This window comes from Cydia amplana, chromosome 12, assembly GCF_948474715.1.
Source record: "Cydia amplana chromosome 12, ilCydAmpl1.1, whole genome shotgun sequence".
NCBI classification, from domain to species: Eukaryota; Metazoa; Arthropoda; class Insecta; order Lepidoptera; family Tortricidae; genus Cydia; species Cydia amplana.
The window spans coordinates 1,095,082-1,110,902 of NC_086080.1; the positions used below are offsets into that span (position 1 = coordinate 1,095,082).

Genomic DNA, 15,821 nt, shown 5'->3' on the forward strand with positions numbered 1-15,821 from the left:
TGCGAGTCGGACTCGCGCACGGAGGGTTCCGCACCATCAACAAAAAATAGAGCAAAACAAGCAAAAAAACGGTCACCCATCCAAGTACTGACCCCGCCCGACGTTGCTTAACTTCGGTCAAAAATCACGTTTGTTGTATGGGAGCCCCACTTAAATCTTTATTTTATTCTGTTTTTAGTATTTGTTGTTATAGCGGCAACAGAAATACATCATCTGTGAAAATTTCAACTGTCTAGCTATCACGGTTCGTGAGATACAGTCTGGTGATAGACGGACGGACGGACAGCGGAGTCTTAGTAATAGGGTCCCGCCCTATTACTAAGACTCCGCTGTCCGTCCGTCCGTCCGTCTGTCTGTCACGTCGGGCGGGGTCAGTACTTGGATGGGTAACCGTTTTTTTGTTTGTTTTTTTTTGCTTGTTTTGCTCTATTTTTTGTTGATGGTGCGGAACCCTCCGTGCGCGAGTCCGAATCACACTTGGCCGTTTTTTTTTATTTAGGGTTGGCCGGACACCACCGTTATGAATCGGTAGTCGTCTAAGTAAATCGATATAAATTTTTCATGTTAGGTCGCAACAATTCAATTCAATTCAACGTTTTATTCATAAAATCTACATTTTACACGTCAACTTTTTAAACATTATTAAATCTAGGTAAATTTTGTTATAAATCATTAATATTACAATAGTTATTCGATATTTTTTAACAAAGCATTATTACATTTATTATATCCTCTTTAGTTACATCTCTATAAACGTCAGTCATAATGTGTCAAATAACGCAAATAAGAATGCACAAGGTATAACAAAATGGAAATACATCGTGACCTCACCATGTAACGTTAGAAGCCGTTTCAATGTATGTAAAACGTGTGTAACATCGTTTTTAAGTTTCCAATGTATTGTGATAAATTGCTCATTTTCTATATATTTAACTAGATTTGTCAACGACATGTGTCAACAACAACAACACTTCAATGTGGTTAACCATGACCTACTAGACTAGAGACTAGAGAGTCTGTCATGGTCAACCATAAATACGGAAAGAGAAGCGTCGTGGAATGCATGGGTCCCAATACATTCCACTTGTATTTTACTCGCTACTTTGACTCACTTGCAACAAATGGTTTTCCTCCTATTTGTAAGATCGTGTCCAGGTAGATCACTGTCTGATTGGTGTCCGCTAGACCCTGGAATTTCTCAGGGAGGTATTCTTTCTCCCTTTTTATTTTCTGTTTTTATCAATCTCATTAGGTATAGTACCTACTATCAATATTCGTCGCGCCTATCATTTGTACGCTTACCATCTGTACGGCTACCATCGTTTGTCACTGACATAATAAACGCCATCGAGAACGTAATTTACTTTCTATACATCTCGCTCGTACTCGCATAATAGTGTAAACGAGATGTATAGAAAGTAAATTACGTTCCCGACGGCGTTTATGTCAGTGTCAAACTGATGGTAGCCGTACTGTGTAGGTATTATGTTTGTTTCAAAGTTACATACTATATTGTGTTTATGTACTTGATTGCAAGTAAATAAATTAAAATTAACAACTTTGGACGCCGAATTAGCCTAGTTCACCGAATAAGTATAGTAATTTATAATCGCATTACCGCTCTTATATCATGTAGCATATCTTTACTTACAAACTATCATTGAATCAGCCTCGTGCGACCAATTATTATTTATGACCTTGACAATAAAATGTTAAACTAAACGGGCGCAGCATGGTTCCATTTGTATCGCTTGTCACTATGCCCGTCACTTTCGCACTTACATACTTGTTTGAACGTGACAGGCATGGTGACAAGCGATAAAAATGCGACCGTGCTACCGCCGCAGGGCTAAATAATTAGCGTTTGTATTAATTAAGTAACTCTTATTGTTTACAATCATCTAATGTTTTACAAGCTTTTACCGTGAACAAACAGTACCCCCGTGTAAATTTCATTCGATAGCGTGACGTGACGTTACGCGTTTGCTTTAAGTGTCATTTTGTATGGGATTTTGAGTAGGTATCCAAAACGTCCCGCTAGGCGCGCTGTTCAAAATTCCATACTGAAATAGACATAACGCAAACGCGGACGCACGACAAACAGATATGTCGAAACTATAAGCAAAAGGTTCCACGTACTAGGAAACCCTATAAGGAGATATTCTCGACATCGAAAATTTTAATCTTATTCGCGCTGTTTTAATAGCGCTCAGTAAAATAGTTGCTTACCTGTGAAATAAGATTGCGATATTATTATACTAATTATCGATAAAATCTAGCCTAACACTGAAGTGCAAAATCACTACTGCCTTTATATGTTAATACCTACTTAAAACAGGAATAGGAAATACATGCGAGGTCGGCTAATTTCGAATGCTCAGAGGGACCTTAGAAGATTTACATATTGTTTTATGTCTTTGTTTAAAAGATTGTCTACTTCATAATGGAGACAAAAAAAATGTAGTTTAGGTACCTATTTTAAAAAGCGGCCAAGTGCGAGTCGGACTCGCCCATGAAGGGTTCCGTATTAAGGCGATTTATGACGTATTAAAAAAAACTTACTAGATCTCGTTCAAACCAATTTTCGGTGGAAGTTTACATGGTAATGTACATCGTATATTTTTTTTAGTTTTATCATTCTCTTATTTTAGAAGTTACAGGGGGGGGACACACATTTTACCACTTTGGAAGTGTCTCTCGCGCAAACTATTCAGTTTAGAAAAAAATGATATTAGAAACCTCAATATCATTTTTGAAGACCTATCCATAGATACCCCACACGTATGGGTTTGATGAAAAAAACATTTTTGAGTTTCAGTTCGAAGTATGGGGAACCCCAAAAAATTATTGTTTTTTTTTCTATTTTTGTGTGAAAATCTTAATGCGGTTCACAGAATACATCTACTTACCAAGTTTCAACAGTATAGTTCTTATAGTTTCGGAAAAAAGTGGCTGTGACATACGGACGGACAGACAGACGGACAAACGGACAGACAGACAGACATGACGAATCTTATAGATTCCGTAGGGTTCCGTTTTTTGCCATTTGGCTACGGAACCCTAATAAAAACCAAACATGCAAGTCACATGTGGATCGATACCCGATAAATGTTAATTTAAAAAACCTTCGACTAAATAAGGTACTTATTTGTTGAATGTAAATTAGGTATGTATAGCCGTAATATTTTTATTTTATTTATATTTTACATCTGTAAGTTAAACACGCATTTTTTTCTCAAATAATAAATAGGTACGTTTTGTTTTGGGTATATTCTATATCGGAACATTCAATCGTGTGCATTTAAATAAAAAATAAAAAAACAGATATCATCTTGTCCTTAGCCTCAGTGCATATATAGCTCCGTCGTGAGTCATAAAAATGTTTTAGCCATTTTCGGAAATAATCGAACACTCGAATTTTCTCGATCCCATAATATATTCCTAAGAATAGCCGTAATAGTTTTATTGTTTTTTCACAAAAGTATGCCGTAAAACCGGTTTGACGCATAATAACAATGTCAGGATCGGGCGTTGAACCGCGTATTTAAAATATCTGGGAGACCGAGCTTTGATCGGAAAACATATAAAAATTCAAAAAGGCGCGCTTTCCCAGAGATAGACCTAGCTAGATCGATTTTTCGCCCCCGAAAACCCACATATAGTAAATTTCATCGAAGTCGTTAGAGCCGTTTCGGAGATCCCCGAAATATATAAGTAATTAATTAAATAAATAAACAAGAATTGCTCGTTTAAAGGTATTAGATTAGGTACCTACTTGCCGAATGTACTTAGATGTTCTAATCGTGGCAGCAAATTAACGCAATTTATCAAGAAAATTGATAGTGACATCACCTACGTCAACGCTACAGTTAAAGGTGACATTCATACTCGTATAATTATGTCACAACACTGATTTTTAAACTTTCACGATTTTTACACATTATTAAATTGGTTAGAAGGTGCTGATGTCAAGTTAAGCCAGTCTTCTCCGAGACCACGGGGACAACGCCGTCCTCGAAACGTCAGAGGTAAATTTTAAAACTTAGACACGCGATTAAGTCCCGTTGTACAATTTAATAATTCATATAAGTATGTCAATAACAGCTACATTGCTGTTGCGACATTACTGCTGAGGCATCAACGCCGCCGCTGAAAATATCTATACATTTTCTTGTTTAAATAAGTGGCTTTAACCGCCGCAGTAACGTCGCAGCAGTAAGAGTGCTGCAGTTAATCGCAATTGACACACGACGCTATCATTTCAACCGACTCTGAAAGAGTCGGAGATGTTTTTTGCGAAAATACCACGTTATAGTTTTTCTATAAGAATTCCTAGTTGGCTACGGAATTATAAAAATGACAAGTCTACGTTCATATTTTGCTTTGTCGCACAGCTTGAATTGTAGTTGTAAGCTATGAAAGCTTACTGATATTTCTATGACGAACCAATAGAGGCATAAAAACTGCAATAAGCAACGATATTACCTCACGACGCAGCATCCTCTGGTTTCCTATTGTATCGCTCAACTAAAGATCCTGCCTTTAGTAGAGCGATACAATGGGAAACCTGATATTACTTGCAGGATACTAAACCTAGTGAGGTACTACTTTTATGAACGTTCTGGCTATCTATCTAGATTTTTAGGGTTTTTTTGTCTAATAGGAAGCAAACGAGCAGACGAGCCACCTGATGGGAAGCAGTCATCGCCGCCCATGGATATAAAAGCAACATCAGAGGAGCCACTTATGCGTTGCTGACCTTTGAGAACCCTAAATACCTGCTTCTTGAAGAACCGCATGTCATAGCGCAAGGGAAACACCTCGGGAGGTAGCTCATTCCACAACTTCGTTCTATACCTCAAAAGGAAAAACGGAACCCTTATAGGATCACTCGTGCGTCTGTCTGTCCGACCCCCTTTATCACCGAAACTACTGGGTTTAAAATTATGAAAAAATACACTTAATAATTCTTTACCTATAGGTAAAGAATTCCTGATGGGAAGCAGTCATCGCCGCCCATGGATATAAAAGCAACATCGAGGAGCCACTTATGCGTTGCTGACCTTTGAGAACCCTAAATACCTGCTTCTTGAAGAACCGCATGTCATAGCGCAAGGGAAACACCTCGGGAGGTAGCTCATTCCACAACTTCGTTCCGTACCTCAAAAGGAAAAACGGAACCCTTATCAGATCACTCGTGCGTCTGTCTGTCCGACCCCCTTTATCACCGAAACTACTGGGTTTAAAATTATGAAAAAATACACTTAATAATTCTTTACCTATAGATGACAGGAAAACCTATTAGAAATGTGTAGTCAAGCGTGAGTCGGGCTTAATGTACGGAATCCTTGGAACGCGAGTCCGACTCGCACTTGGCCGATTTTTTTTAGCAATAACCTATCAATCCTCATTTTACGACCAATCGTATTCTCAAATCGTTTGACAAAGCCCACAAGGCATCGATAATAGATTGGGGCCTCTTTAGGGGCACGTAAAATTTTAATGTCCCCTATATTTTACTGGGGTTCGATTTGATTTAGGTTGGCTGTTATTCTAAATTAATCGGTTAATTTATTTATAGATATTTAATGATTCCAAAAGGTTTTTACTTAAAAATAAATCATGAGTTGAACAGCCTAATTATTACTAAACTTAAAATAGGCTTGTGTTTTGTTTTTCTATTATTAATCCCTTATACTGCCCTTATAAAATAAGAAGGTACTCAAAGCAGGTAAGAATTTCCCGCTTTTTTGTTACCTTTGTTTAATTATTTGTATGAGTTCAGATCTGGGCTAAAACCGCAAAAATCAATTTTCGCAAATTGCGGGCATTTTTCTCTGTCACTCAATTACGCCTGCATTGGAATAAAAGAGATAGATCCCCGCAATTTGCGAATTTCGGTTATCGCGGTAGCCCCTCTGATACTGGTGTATTATTCATGTTTTATTGTAACTTTTATTGAGGTGTACGTATGGTATTATATAGAGTAAATAAGTTATAGTAAGTAATTAAAAAAATCTCGGTTTCTCCAGGACACCTTCAAACCTTCAAGATACATCCCAAGATACTAGGGTTTGCTCCCGGTACTGAATTTGTATGACGAGAACCGGGAATTCCCGGGAATTTCCGGTTCTCGCCATACAAACTCAGTACCGGGAGCAAACCCTGCAAGATACATTCTCCCATCTTAAAGCCCGCAACGCACTTGCAACAACTCTGCTGATGCAAGTTTATTGGCGACGGTAACTGCTTACCATCTAGCGATTTGTCGAATTGTTAATCTCCTTTTCAGGGTTCCGTACCCAAAGGGTAAAAACGGGACCCTATTACTAAGACTCCGCTGTCCGTCCATCCGTCCGTCCGTCCGTCCGTCTGTCACTAGGCTGTATCTCACGAACCGTGATAGCTAGACAGTTGAAATTTTCACAGATGATGTATTTCTGTTGCCGCTATAACACCAAATACTAAAAACAGAATAAAATAAAGATTTAAGTGGGGCTCCCATACAACAAACGTGATTTTTGACCGAAGTCAAGCAACGTCGGGCGGGGTCAGTACTTGGATGGGTGACCGTTTTTTTGCTTGTTTTTTGTTGATGGTGCGGAACCCTCCGTGCGCGAGTCCGACTCGCACTTGTCCGGTCTTTAAATCGGTTAAAATAAGGATCCCATCCTCAAACCGTGACTTCATGATCAATTATACCTACCAATTGTAAATGATATCCTATCAAACAATTGATGTAATTTTTCGGTCCGTTTCTCATCATCTTCCTCGCGTTGTCCCGGCATTTTGCTAAGGCTCATGGGAGCCTGGGGTCCGCTTGGCAACTAATCCCAGTAATTGACATGGGCACTAGTTTTTACGAAAGCGACTGCCACTGACCTTAAAATCCAGAGGTTAAACTAGGCCCTTATTGGGATTAGTCCGGTTTCCTCACGATGTTTTCCTTCACCGAAAAACTCATTGGTACGAGCCGGGGGTTGAACCCGCGACCTATGGAGTGCAAGTCGCACGCTCTTACCGCTAGGCCACCAGCGTTGATATTACATCAAATTGTGTCAAAATATTTGCAGTAAAGTTAAAGGGGCCCACTGATTAACAGTCCGCCGGACGGTATCGGCCTGCCAGTTAGACCAATATTTTGACAGTTCCGAACAACTGACAGGCCGATACCGTCCGGCGGACTGTTAATCAGTGGGCCCCTTAATATCCCGAGAGGGAAACGGGGATTATGATTTTATGGAAAGGAGGTTTCGGGGTGGTTCACTTTTGTCTTAAAAATAAACAAACCTCGGAGTTTACCTGACTTATCCGTGAATGGCCGCGCTCAGTCCCAAATAATCCTATTAGACCCGGCAAATGCAACCCGGATCTATTATTTACAACTCCTTAGAGCGTTTTCACATTGCCCGAAACGATATCGGATGTCTGATGAAAGTAATATGTGAGACATATGAGTTTTTCTGTATTCATTTATTCAATTAATATAATATAATCACTAAATAGTATAAAACAAAGTCGTTTCCCGCTGTCTGTCTGTCCCTGTGTAGATTGCTTAGATCTTTAAAACTAGGTACGCAACGGATTTTGATGCGGTTTTTAGGGTTCCGTAGCCAAATGGCAAAAAACGGAACCCTTATAGATTCGTCATGTCTGTCTGTCTGTCTGTCTGTCCGTCTGTCCGTCTGTCCGTCTGTCCGTCTGTCCGTCTGTCTGTCCGTCCGTATGTCACAGCCACTTTTCTCCGAAACAATAAGAACTATACTGTTGAAACTTGGTAAGTAGATGTATTCTGTGAACCGCATTAAGATTTTCACACAAAAATAGAAAAAAAACAATAAATTTTTGGGGTTCCCCATACTTCGAACTGAAACTCAAAAATTTTTTTTTCATCAAACCCGTATATGTGGGGTATCTATGGATAGGTCTTCAAAAATGATATTGAGGTTTCTAATATCATTTTTTTCTAAACTGAATAGTTTGCGCGAGAGATACTTCCAAAGTGGTAAAATGTGTGTCCCCCCCCCTGTAACTTCTAAAATAAGAGAATGATAAAACTAAAAAAAATATATGATGTACATTACCATGTAAACTTCCACCGAAAATTGGTTTGAACGAGATCTAGTGAGTAGTTTTTTTTTATACGTCATAAATCGCCTAAATACGGAACCCTTCATGGGCGAGTCCGACTCGCACTTGGCCGCTTTTTAATAGATAGAGTGATTCAAGAGGAAGGTTTATGTATAATTTGTTAACCCGTGCGAATCCGGGGCGGGTGGCTAGTTATAACTAAAAACGATAGATAACGCTAAAAGGCGGACTTGAAGCCACATGGCACTCTCCGGCAGCTGTTTTTCTCATAAGCGCCTTCCGACAGCCGATATCGGAAAGGCGTTTCCGATAATTTTAGCTATGTCGGAGCCTCCCGTCAGCTGTCGGACCGATAATATTTGTTTGTGTGCGTATGCGTATGCACAATGATTGTTGTAGTGTGCGTGACGACTAAACCCGGCGCCCGCGCCCCTCCGCGATGTACGATCCTAAATACATCCGATATCAGATCGGACAATGTGAAAACACCCTTAGATCGGGGTTTATTCAATTTAACTCGGAATACAACTAGGTTGAAAGCTTTAGAAGGGATTTATAATTTAGAAATTGATATGTAATACGTAATGATGTTGTTTTTATATGCCGCTTAATTGATACCCTTTTAGAAAATAAAGGCACCTTTCGGATTAAGACTGTAGCGACGTTATTGCACAATATAGCGAAGCGACATTGCTGTTCGTTGTCAACATTGCTTTTGACAGTTTGTTGGAAAAGAGTAGTCGACTTTTAGAAATGATCGGCCTTTAAAAAGATAATATTGTTTATGCGTTATTAATTACTTTTTATTACAAAAAAAAAAAAACATTTTTTATAGCTATCTACATAATCATCATCATTTAGCCTTCAGTCATCGACTGCTGTGTATAGGCCTCTCTTCGTGTACGCCACTTATCCCGGTCCCGGGCCAGTCTCATCCAAAAGTGCCCCGCGATTTTTCGAACGTCATACATACTTACACGACTAAAATTTAAAGCTTGTAAATATGAATTCATGACAGTATTTAATTAACATCTTTATTTTACTAACCAAAGATTTCTTATAACTAAACCACGGTGCTTAAAATAAAGGAACACGCGAATTCAAAGTATTCTGTACGAGTAAAGTGAGACTTCATTGAGCATTGACCCATTGGTAACCAAAGTAACCAATGTAGGTAGGTAAAGATAAGGTAAGATAAATAACTATTAGAAATATAAAACGGCCGAATTTGCTGCAAACTATTTTATTCTATAATAGCTAAATTAAATCTTAAATTACGGTACATATTTATTATTAGAGATGCCACGAATATTCGGCAACTATTCGGTATTCGGCCTATTCGGCCACTTTGCCGAATATTCCGTATTCGGCCGAATGTTGCCTACTATTCGGCCGAATACCGAATATCTGTTGCACCTACTTAAAAAGAAAAATTGCACAATAAAAATAACCAAAAACTATGTATGTAGGTATATTTAGAATGTGTTCTTGGAAAGTTGTTAATTACGACGACCCTTTATTGAGTATTTTTTGATTAAAAAACATTTTATTTTTATCATGAGTCTGTTTTGTTTGACTCTATGCATTAATGCTGTTCAACAAAAACATAATATATCTTAGCTAACGTCATCTAACGTTGAGCTTTGTTAGCGATCAGTTTTCATAATAATTGTGACTCAAAATGTTCGCATGTCATGCCGAATATTCGGTATTCGGCCGAGAGAGGGGCCGAATATTCGGTATTCGGCCAAAACTACTTTTCGGGGCATCTCTATTTATTACTTTTTCTTCTTCAAATTAACGAACGGTATCATGGGTGATATGTTATAAGGCGCTTGTACCACATAAGGTACGGTGGGTCGGTATTGTACGCTGTCGGGCCGCCGATGGTGAATGAAAAACACGTAAAACTTGGCTGTACAGTATATAATACAATCTATATACACAATGACACGGAAAAACACAATATACATACAAATAACGAGCTATTTACACATAAAATTACAACAGATGTGCAAAAGAAACATTTGTCGCTCATTGACAGAGAAAAAACTATACATATAAACAAAAGACGCGCGCTGGCCGTGGCATCCGTATCAGTCAGGCTGCCAGCACGCGCGCAGCACAAAGGTTGGTAGGTTCCGTCGCCTACATTCCCCACCCTAGTGCTGGTACAGCACTCAAGACCAAAGAGAAATATCGCCGAACGGTGTGCGTTACCAAGTCGTATACTTTTCACTGGGTAATCCTCAACATAGCACCGCATGTGTCACAAGGAGGTCTGTCTGGTGGAACCCGCTTCTTCTGTGGACAGTATTCAAGTGCGGTCAACTCGAGTAGTGTCGAGTACGACATGGTTAGGTCCTCACGGCCCTGCGAAGCGCTCATCACGCTGTGCTTACACCAGTCCCGAAGCGTATGAGCAGCCGAATGTTCACAAGATGTAGCCAAACGTCCTTCTGAGTGCACTGACGGATTACATTTGTGCGCGAGCTGTCCGACAAGAGAGTTTTCGCCACAATTTAGTTCAAGTACATTTGGCACAAGAAAATTCAGTTCGCTGACGCTACATGTCTTATTATGTACACTTGAAGTTTCATTATTTACACTTAACATATTTACATTAGTCACTGTAGTGTCACACATTTGTTCATAAGTATTAAAGGTGTAGCGAATCCCCACGCTGTCCGCGTGGCTGCAAAGCTCAGCGTAGTCGGTGAGCTCGTGGTTGCCGAGCGATAACTCGGACACAGATTCGTTGTCAATGTGCAGAGGCGTAGCAGCCGGCGACTGGTACAGTCTGGCCGTGTAATAACATTCGTGGCCAAACTGTTCCTTGTTGTAGTTCATAGAGACGGCACCCGGCGCGCTGAACGTGCTTAAACGCGACCCATCAGTGTCGGCGTGCGAGTCGGCGCTAGCCGGCGACTGTCGCACCCTGGCCGTATTAATGCAGTTGTGGTCAGAATGGTTCTCGTTGGTCAGTGTAGAGGCGGCGGCCAAAATGTTACACGCGTTCAAGAACGACACATCAGTGCCGGCGGCGGGAGTGACGGCGGCAGCCGCCGATTGGCGCAGCCCGACCGTTTTGTTACCAGTATCGTGGTCTGACTGCACCTCCAGTTGTTCCCGCTGCGGCTGGTCGAGCCATCCTTGGCTAGCAGAGCGCGTGCGTGACTTGAGTGGACTGTATTTCGCATCTAGTTCAGCTAAATCCACCTCTAGCTGCTTGTCAATAAGCGCTATTTGTATTCTTGCCTTTTCCTTAGCTGCCTCCAATTGCAGCCGTCTTCGTCTGGCTAGTACAGATGATGCTTTAGAGTCACTCGAACAGTTTGGTGGTAACGGCGGCGGAGTAACGTCGCTCGCATGATGAGACGACGGCAGTCGTTCCGCCCGACCGCTAATGATAACTTCTAAAGTCATATCTTAAATCTGTACCTGAGACTGCAGTGTAGACGTTGATTGTGCTATATACTGCACCTTCTTCGTTCTTTACGCGTAGCACATTGCGTATTCACCATAGCAGCATGCGTGGTTCCAACCCGGTTCGAAGTGACCACTTGTACGCTGTCGGGCCGCCGATGGTGAATGAAAAACACGTAAAACTTGGCTGTACAGTATATAATACAATCTATATACACAATGACACGGAAAAACACAATATACATACAAATAACGAGCTATTTACACATAAAATTACAACAGATGTGCAAAAGAAACATTTGTCGCTCATTGACAGAGAAAAAAACTTATACATATAAACAAAAGACGCGCGCTGGCCGTGGCATCCGTATCAGTCAGGCTGCCAGCACGCGCGCAGCACAAAGGTTGGTAGGTTCCGTCGCCTACAGGTATGTAGGCTGGTTGTAGTAGCAATACACTCCGTGTGGTTCGTACGAGTAATGCGAGACTTCAGTGACCCACTGGGGCTGGGGAGGTGGGAGGGAGAAGTACTTTTGGTGGGCATCTAGCCAACGATGGACCTGAGAAAATAAAAGTTAATTCGTAAATAAAAACTTGTAAATAAAACCGGCCAAGTGCGAGTCGGACTCGCGCACGGAGGGTTCCGTACGATCAACAAAAAATAGAGCATAACAAGCAAAAAACAAGCAAAAAAACGGTCACCCATCCAAGTACTGACCCCGCCCGACGTTGCTTAACTTCGGTCAAAAATCACGTTTGTTGTATGGGAGCCCCACTTAAATCTTTATTTTATTCTGTTTTTAGTATTTGTTGTTATAGCGGCAACAGAAATACATCATCTGTGAAAATTTCAACTGACTAGCTATCACGGTTCGTGAGATACAGCCTGGTGACAGACGGACGGACGGACGGACGGACGGACTGACAGACGGACAGCGGAGTCTTAGTAATAGGGTCCCGTTTTTACCCTTTGGGTACGGAACCCTAAAAAGGGCTGTTTAAACACAACTAACGATAAAAAGATAAACCTAGCTAAGGTAAGGTAAGGCGTTTAGCAATATAATTTCAGTAATAGATTGCCTGTTTATCAGGTATTTAAGATTGATACCTATTTCACTTCATTTCGGGCCGAATAAATAACAAGTAGGTAAGGTAGGTACTAGGTACCTAGTCATATTTATAACTTAATCATGATATATTTTTTAAGGGCAATTAAAATTCACGTCTTGAAAGTTAGCAAATTTTGTTTATATATTCTTATACATTATTTATTACTAATTCGGCTCCTACCCTGTGAAAAGGCACATGAATTTACACTTTCAACTAAGCGCCTAAACATTTAAAATAGCAATGTTGCTGATACTCACGAATTCGCAGCGACTAGGAGGTGGAAGTCTTTCTTCAAACACAGGTTGTTGCACAAACGACATATTAAATAGTTGTATTTAGAACAAGATCCAAATTATGAATGAAGTCATTGATGAAAGTAGGGTATTTTAAATAGTATTAACCATTTATTAGTTAATGGGATCTCGTAAATTAGTTAAGGGGTTATCATTAAAGAAATTGATAGATCGTTAGGTTAATGAATTGCGCTAATAAGTTAGTTTTTACAGTTGTTAAATCACGTTGTATTTATTATGTATTTTGCTGTTGAAAATCGCATACAAAAATAGGCACAATCGCGAACGCTCGTCACGCTATCGAATGAAATTTACTCTAGGGAAGCGGTCGGCAACCTGCGGCCCGCGAGCCTCCCTGGCTATTTGGTATGTAGGTAATATTGACAAACGGCAATGTCCGATAAAGTCATAAATATTAACAAAGTGCGGCCCGCGTCAACTTCGTTAACTACTATGTGGCCCTTGGCTGCTAAAAGGTTGCCGACCGCTGCTCTAGGGGTTCAGTGGCTTTTTCTGTTAACATATAATATCAAATGGCCGATGAATTATTCAATAAGTCAATTTGAATTTTCGTGGGTCAATGGGAGACAATATGAACGATCTTAAATTTATTCTGACATAGAAAAATAATAGGTATTTAAATTTGCTACGGTATGGCTTTCGATTCAAATTGATCTTTTGAATTCGTGTTATTTTACCCTACTTTTATACTTTATAAATACTTTCGCTGTCACCTCTATCGCCTGCTAAAAGCGTTTTTATGAAAAATTACACTTTTCTGATGACAATCGTTTGCGCCGTAGCGAACTAGCGAACGAAACGTCTCTCTCTCTCTCGCTCTCGAAAAAAGTATCGGGATATTCGGGATGATAGCTACAACAAGTCACGTGACTATTTCCATAGGTACATTTATTAGCGTGTGATATTCGGCGGTTCCGTGAGAATCTGCCGAATCCAACATCAGAGCAGGTGACGCCGCAACATAAAACTGCGTCACGAATTTTCGTGATAGTATAATTTTATAAGTACGTTTGTAAGGTACGTATAGATACGGGTCTTAGTTGCCTACAAATAAATGATTTCATTGATTGATTATTTTCGTTCCAACTGACGTAAATAAAATGTATAAAATAAATATAATATCATCCATGCATCAATGATCTTAGTTGTAATGTTTCCTCCAAGTTACATTAAAAACAGCATTATTGTCTCCATACTTTATAAAATAGCTACAATACAACTTGTAAAAATAAATATTTTCAATCAATCAATCAATCAATCATTTATTGCACCATGGTTACAACAAGATATGTTACAACATTTATACAAGTAAGTACCTCATGGACCCTAAAAGGGTATGACAAACATTTCCTTAAGCTAAGATTTATATTTATTTATTTTTCTTGCAATATTGTTGTATATGTATCTAAGCGAAGCCGGAAATAGGGTAAACATTATACCAATCCTATTATCGGCACTCCTGCACTCGCGTTCAATCTTATTCGAAGGCAATAACAAAGAAAATAATACTACAGCAACACTCATTCAATTTTGAACTGTATCCTAACGCAACAAGTTTCAAATTCAAAGTGGTCGTTCAATGGTTGTTACGACTGTTACATGTGTTGTTACACACAAAATATTTCCCGCACCGAAAAATCCGGGGTATGATTATAACACACAGCTTTGCAAAGCGACATCACCTTATAGCCCAGTTTTACACGGGCTAAAACGTACCAAAGCTAGTGATTAATTAAATTTTCACCTCAGCAGCTCGAACAAGGGTACATTGCTACTTAAAAACAGTGAGCAAAATCGCATTTTGCTCACTGATTGAGACAAAATGAGCAAAATACGATTTTGCTCACTGTTTTTAAGTAGCAAAGTACCCTTGTTCGAGCTGCTAAGGTAAAAACTTAATTGTTGGTATATCTTCAGAAAACATGAGTGAATAGAGGTAAGTGATGAAGAAGGAATACATTTTTCACCTCAGCAGCTCGAACAAGGGTACTTTGCTACTTAAAAAACAGTGAGCAAAATCGCATTTTGCTCATTTTGTCTCACTCAGTGAGCACAATGCGATTTTGCTCACTGTTTTTAAGTAGCAAAGTACCCTTGTTCGAGCTGCTGAGGTGAAAATTTAATTGTTGGTATATCTTAAGAAAACATGAGTGAATAGAGGTAAGTGATTCGGGTTCTCTAATATGTTCTCACTGCTGAGGTGAAAAGTTTTGTGAACTACACGAGATCAAAGTTATTTACATCTCGTGCGCTTTTGAGTCCCTTACTACGCTCAAGATTCTAAATTAGATTACTATAACACATATCTTTGCAACAATCGACATCCCTCCAGTACTAACCACGTCCCCCCATTTCGCGCTAAAAATAAAAAATATACTTAAACTTAAATCCATGATTTCTAACCTACCTACCTCCCAGAAGCAGGTGTGATTATCAAAAATGTTATGAACGTAGTCTCTCCCCAACATTCATATTTTTTGTGTATTTTCCTGATATTGTTTGAAGTGAAATGCGTATTAGTATAAATAAATCTCGAACTTACCCATTTTTACCTCGATTTATACCGACCCTTTGCAGCTCGGCTGACAAATCGGCTCACATACGGGTTGTTTTATACTCTCACCGTACTATTTAGTTTTCCTCAATAAATGCTCTTATATTCAATTCTAAAGGCATACCCACATACGTGCCTAGCATGGAATGGCACGTGAATTCGTTTTCATGTTATTGACCGACGTATCGTGAATAAATAAAATTCGCGTTCCGCTCCGCCCCACAAAATGTGCATGGCATTCCGTCAAAAGAATTGCAGTCGGTCACGTGCCACGTGCGAATGGTTTCGGTAAAAACGTTGGATCAATAGTAATGACGAAAAACGTA

The 15,821-nt window shown here is 39.7% G+C and overlaps 2 long non-coding RNA genes across 3 annotated transcripts in view; one reads left to right on the forward strand and one right to left on the reverse strand.

Moving 5' to 3' along the window:
• Positions 1-15,821, forward strand: part of LOC134652870 (uncharacterized) — a 330,529-nt gene that overhangs the window by 165,887 nt on the left and 148,821 nt on the right. The gene's annotated exons all lie outside the window — the stretch shown is intronic.
• The window catches only part of LOC134652872 (uncharacterized), a 503,949-nt gene continuing 495,984 nt past the window's right edge, over positions 7,857-15,821 (reverse strand). For both annotated transcript variants that reach the window (XR_010097221.1, XR_010097220.1), the window contains exon 3: positions 7,857-8,157. This is a non-coding gene — a long non-coding RNA (uncharacterized LOC134652872). The remainder of the gene's footprint in view (positions 8,158-15,821) is intronic.